General features: G+C 39.5%; 2 protein-coding genes and 1 long non-coding RNA gene across 7 annotated transcripts in view; 1 reads left to right on the plus strand and 2 right to left on the minus strand.

Annotated features, from left to right (window-relative positions):
• LOC102681243 (synapsin) overlaps positions 1-6,206 on the minus strand; it is a 42,809-nt gene that overhangs the window by 13,206 nt on the left and 23,397 nt on the right. The gene's annotated exons all lie outside the window — the stretch shown is intronic.
• Positions 1-6,206, plus strand: part of LOC102681026 (metalloproteinase inhibitor 3) — a 32,291-nt gene that overhangs the window by 6,702 nt on the left and 19,383 nt on the right. Inside the window, exon 1 of one of the 4 annotated variants that reach the window (XM_006616369.2) lies at positions 5,676-6,039. The exons of the other annotated variants lie outside the window; for them this stretch is intronic. The gene's annotated coding sequence lies outside the window, so the exon portion shown is untranslated. Of the gene's footprint in view, positions 1-5,675; positions 6,040-6,206 lie in introns of those variants that run through there. 4 annotated transcript variants of the gene reach the window in all.
• Positions 601-6,206, minus strand: part of LOC116185719 — a 20,428-nt gene continuing 14,822 nt past the window's right edge. Inside the window, exon 2 of the long non-coding RNA XR_004150602.1 lies at positions 601-613. This is a non-coding gene — a long non-coding RNA (uncharacterized LOC116185719). The remainder of the gene's footprint in view (positions 614-6,206) is intronic.

The raw sequence follows: 6,206 nt of genomic DNA on the forward strand, positions 1-6,206 counted from the left end.
GCACACCGCTACTACGACCGGTGTGACTCAGCGGCCAGCAATCTCATTCATCGAGGAGAGGAGGATTCGCGACGAATCGCGCGCGTATAAAACGCTTTCGCGACGCGGCTGGTCGGGGAACCAAAACGTTTTCTAGGATGGGAAAAGCGTTTCGATAATTAGATCCATTGGTTGAACAATGTCTTGCCTCGTCACTTCGGGCATCTATTTATTCTCTTTCTCTGTGTACCTGTTCGAATGACGAAAATATATCACGTTCACGAGGAAAATTTCGTTTCAATCGATATACGATGAAAGTTCTATCTTCTTCTATCTTCATCTGGAAAATACATATGATTGTGATACGCGAAGTGGTATTCATTGAAATCGAGGTTTTTAACTCTACACTCGCATTTCAAAATCTGAATATCTTGTTGATTTAAAGTTTTCCTCTTAAAATCCTGCGTTAATTTTGGAGGCTAAAACAAATACAAAAAGTCGCCACTCAAAGTTTATTTGTCAAGCAATTGAGATTTTCATTCGCAGCAAGATTGAATTTATAATTCCTGATGAGTAAACTTAATCGATAATTTTTATCGATTTTGATCTTTGTGGTAACGAATATATATAACACCTTAAGCTCTACATATATACCCAAAAAGTTTCATTGAAACAGGGAATTTTCCTCCTTTTCCACGCGACACAAATCGTGAATCAAGTGAGATGAACGCACGTTTCGCCTCTCCACCGACATTTCATTCGTTCCCCTCCCAGTCTGTGTTCTCAACGGGTCAAACGACACAGGAAGATTTAGTATCCCTACAGCTATAAATTCGATTTTCTGAAATTCTAACCTCGATGGCTGTAACCCCATAGGCTGAGAATTAATTGCCCCTTATAGGGAAACACGTAGCTTTCTCAAACGCGTACATTCCTCAGCGTGTAACGTGTCGCGATATTTCGTTGCGGTGGAGATCTCGAGAAGTCGGCTCCTTTCACGGGGTGAAGGACAAGGAGGAGAAGGAGGAGGAGGAGGAGGCGATTTGCGGCTCTCTTTTGACAGATGTTCCGTGAAATCGTGCCACGCAAATGGTGTACGCGCGTCAAAGCGAACTTTGAATTTCTTTCTCTGTCCGCTGCCCACGCTCGACTCGACTTGGCCAATTCGAAATGCGCGTATAACGATAATCGGATGTGTGTGATTTCATCTCTTATTTTCACAGGGTGTTGTCAGTGGATGGGTGGGCAGTAGTGGCAGAGTTGGAAGGAGGGGGGTGGGTATATATCGATTGCCTCCACGCGTTTATATTAGACTTCGAGGTATCGACGTTGTTTAAGTAGAAAGACTTGTACGAAGAATCGTGCCTATAATCCTATTATAACAGATCATTTCCGGTACACTGATCTGTTCCCCGAAGCATCAAGGGCGATATTACGAAAGGATTACGAAGATAACAATAGATGGGTTGATTAAAAAAATGTATAATTCTAAATAATGATACGTCATTTGTTTGACGAAAGAGAAAGAATAAATTCGAGTAAATTCTAATAATAGATAATTATCGATAGATCTTTCTTGAAACGATAATAAATTTAAGATAATAATAGATAGATAAATCGAACGATTCGATCATCCGAGCGATGGAAACGAATGTGATTTAAAAAAAAAAAAAAAGAAAAGAAGAAAGAAAAGAAAAGAGAGAGAGAGAGAGAAAAAGGATTCTCTTGTACATACAAAAGAATGATTCAACGTGGCACGCGCGTAAGTGCATCGCTGTAATTGTTGAAGAGCAGATTCGCACCAAAGATAAAGCTATTCGTCAGTCAGCGGCGTTATTTTTTCCCCTGTCTGGTTATAAATAGATACAGACAATCCGTGTCAGCGGTTTGTGACCCACGGCCTGTTTTGAAACACTTTTATTTTCTTTTCTTTTATTTTTCTCTCTTTCCCCCCCTCCTCTCTCCCTATCTCTCTTTCTCTCTCTCTCTCCCCGCGCGTGAAAATAGCTGTCCATTTATTTCTGTACCGTTAGCCTGCCCTATATTTTTGGCCCCTTAATTTACTAAATCCAAAACACTCTGACAAATATATCCCATCAAACACGCGCAATCATTCCAAAGATTATCACAATTGTTATTTAATCCAAGATCTTTAACACCTCTAACGTCCACCTCTAACGATCGAATTAGCATAATGATACGGGGGGAAACTGTACGTACACGTGAGAATGTGTCGTCTAATGGCGCGATAACCGCCATTGTCCTCCAGGTCGTTGTAAGAAAAAATAATTTTATCAAGCGTGTGCCGTTCCATCGAAAAATTTCTTTCGTTTCGAAAGAAAGATCGGAACCTTTCCAGGATTAAATCGAGGGAAAATTTCCATTCTCTTCGGTCCGACCACAAAATTACCCCTTCATTGTTCAGCGACCGCAATTTACATACAAGATGGGAATATGGTTATATCGTTGTTAAGCGAATTCTTACGACGACTACGCGCAATTTCGCGCGGTTCGTCGAGGAGGCTCTTGGGCTCTCTCGCGATTTTTCTCGCCGTCGAATCGATCGTCAATTTCTCTCCTTTCCCTGCTTTGCCGTTTCCTCTCCACCCCCTCTCCCTCCTCTCCAGACGGCGTTTTTTCTTTCTCGAGCCGATTATTTTCACAAATGCGAAAAATTGGACGGACGCGTGTTCCTTCTTCATTGTCTGGAAACTTATAAATTATTCGTTCACTGTGAATAAGGAGCGAGCAACGGTATCGATGAGAATGTCTCTTTGTGTCTGACACGGATCGTACCCAATCCACTCGAGGATCTTTTCTATCGCGTTCCGCGTGAAATTATAATTCGATCGTGGAAAAATTATTCTTTGGAAGAATTCTAACTTCTCGAAAAAAGTAATATAATAATTGTAATTCTTCTTCTTTGTTATTTTTATACGAATATTTGGAAGTTTAACTTAACAAGAATAATAATAACCAATATATAAATCGAAGAATATTTATTCTTATCGAATACAATTCGCAAGAATTTTTCCATTAATAAAAAAAAAAATACGCGCAAAAATTGAGATAACAATTTCGTTTTCATATCTTCGTACAGCTGTAAAAATAAAATACGCGACAAAATATCATAACTCTTTGCCGAAAAAGAAAAAAAATATTTCGTTGCTTCTCATCAATTCGCTGTTGAATTAAACACAATTGAAAATTAATCAATTCTATCTCTATCTAATTGAAGATCCATCCATTCAGTTTTCGAAGAGAGTGCGAGAGATTATCCTTCGCGTAACAATCGTATAATTGGCAGCAAGATCGAATCTCAAATCGTAATCCTTCTCGATCGACGGTGAATCATACGTTGAATATCGCCGCTGTTTCGAAAGCGCGTACGAGACTCGCATCGCTTACGAATCTTCGAATTAATGCTCGAAGCGAATCGAGGCTTTCGCTCACCCTTTTTATTTCGATCGAATGAATGAAGAGTGGCGGATTGTTATCTGGTCGCATTAACGGCCGATTTGACGAGCAAATTGTCGACCACCAGTATCGCGTCAGTTCCTTCGTTATTTACATTGAGTCACGCCGTAAATATAGATACGCGTTCACGAAGGAACACCGCGAACGAGCCGTGATCCTTTTATCGGCGTACTTTCCCCGTTCGTAATCGGTGATTACCCTAATTCCTTTCATTATCATAATGAAACCTTTCCAACTAACAATTTGCCCTCGGATGAAAGTTACGCGAGAAATTGGAACGAAGATGGAACAGGGTTCACCGGTGGAAGTTATCGAAATGATTTGACGAAGTGGATCGGGAGTAATTTTCCATGCGTGCGTGACGGATTAAATGGATCGTTGCTGAATCGAATTTAAAAATTTCGAGCTAAATATTAAACTTGCCATTGTCAACATTCATTCTTGCACACAGAACGACCATTTTCCCCCTATGTGTATGGATAATAATTCATAATATTATTAGTCTAATTCGTTCGTTCATTTGGAATGTGCATATGGAGGAATATAAGTTGCAAATCTAAGATTTTATAATATAATTTCTTCGACATCATCGTCAAGAGAAACGAAATGATTCGTCGGATCGAAGATTCTTTCGTTTTCTTCACTCTTCACGAAGAAATTTCTTTTATTGCTTTATGAATGAGCGTAGAGGAATTTGGATTCGAATGGACCGAGCAAAAGTTGCGTCGCGGGAACGTCACGTCGAAATTGTAATGTTACGCGCAAGATTAATAATAGCGGACCCCGTGAAGCAGTTATGCAAGGTCATAGGGAGATTCACTGCCATCGGGGCTTGAAACCGTGCCAGGTCGATTCTTTTTCCTCTGTCCTCGACGACCGCGAATCGGCGCTCTCGATATCGTTTGTAACGTTACAAACACGCCAACACGGTGTGCATCGGGATTTTTTTGGCATACGAATCGCTGCATTTTATTGGGTAATTATAAAATAAAAATGGGACACGTCGAATCTCGGAATTTTCTTCGAAATTTAAAATAGCGTCGAGTTTTGTCGAATTTCGAAACGAAATAATCTCGAATAAATATATTTCCTCGAGGAAAGAAGAAAGGGAAGAGAAAGAGAAGAAAACGAGTTTCGAAAAGTTTTCGAAGAATGTTGTGCGAATCTAAAAAAAAATGATAGAATTAATTTTTGCAATTATCCAATTATCTAATTTAGATGATATTGTGAATTCAAATATTTGTGTGGAAACGTAAAACGTAAAACGTATCTTGTGCAGAGTAATCACACAGGGATTCTTAATACTTTCTCTTCCGTTTACAATTTTGTCATTATTGATGATCATTCGTTTCCACGTTATTTTTGACAATAGATTTCACTTTTGACGATTCGATTTCAATGAATAAAAGCAGTCGAAATTACGAGATTATTGGATGATTAACATACGTACGTTTATACATGTAGTCTTGAGGGAGTCTACATGTTATCAGCCACGATAAGTACGTGCAAACCGATACAACGTTACTTCCATTGTTCCGTTTAAACATATAATGCAAATATCATCGATATTTATATAATCAATATACTTATTATATCATGACTCAATTCCAGTAATAGATATTTATAAAAAATATAATCTCGTCAATATTACATGATTTATACGAGCTATTCGCAATTTATCTCTTCCATATTTCCATTAGATATCAATTTTCTTCCTTAATCCGTCGAATTCATCGTCTACGAATATCCAAATGCAAATCCAATTCTGCTCTCTCGTATTCTCCTTTACCATAGCAAAGGAGATATAAAAAGTAAATCAAGATACAAACATAGGTATTAAAATTCAAAATTCAAAGTATCTTCGATCCGAAAGCGAATGGAAATAAAAATTTCCATATGTAACTCGTCACCGAGTCTAAAATCGACGAGGAAACTCCTGTTTGTTCTATAAGCCTCTTTACCACGAGTAATCGACGTAATCGCCAATTTCAGGCAACCTGCACTTCCGACTACGCATCTAAATGAGCCGCGACATGACGCAATCCGGTCGAAATTTATGATTAATCGCAATTCAGATAGGCGCACGCACGTACGTTCTCCCCGTATTTCTTTTTTCGGCTCGGTTGTGGCTTTTGCACGCCGCGGATGGAAGATCCGCGCGCACGAGCCCCACAGCTCATGCGTACACGCATGTACGGATGCTGGCCGCGGAATATAATAGCGGTAATACGATGGAACTGGGACAGTTCTGCTTTGACGCGCGTCTTAGAAGCTTCCACCTGGCAGCTCCGTTTCGAACCGCGACTCTTTATTTTTAGAACGTTCCATCCACGGGAATTCGTTCCTTTCCTCCGGTATCAAGCGAGGGTTATCAGAGATCGAATAGGAAGTGATCCGATTTTGTGCTTTCGCGTGAAACGATATAAATATTCGCTTTTTTTCGCTTCTTTTTCTTCTTTTTTTTATTTTTCTTGGTGACCCAGTGAACTCTCGGATGTGACATTTTTCCGTTCACGAGTTTGGAATCGCAAACTGTGGGTCAAGTGTACGTGGCTCGTTCTACTACGTTCTAAGGAAATCAGAGTGAGTTCGTTCAATTCAAGTGTTATACAATCACGTGTAAAGGTTGTTCCCGATACGTAGAAGAGACAGTGTCAACTTTCACGTCACGTTATTTTTCTTTCCTGTTACGAAAGTTGATATATACGCGTCTTTTTTTTTCTGTCTCTCTCTCTCTCTCTCTCTCTCTC

This window comes from Apis dorsata, unplaced genomic scaffold (genome assembly GCF_000469605.1).
Source record: "Apis dorsata unplaced genomic scaffold, Apis dorsata 1.3 scaffold_262, whole genome shotgun sequence".
In the NCBI taxonomy this organism is placed as follows: Eukaryota; Metazoa; Arthropoda; class Insecta; order Hymenoptera; family Apidae; genus Apis; species Apis dorsata.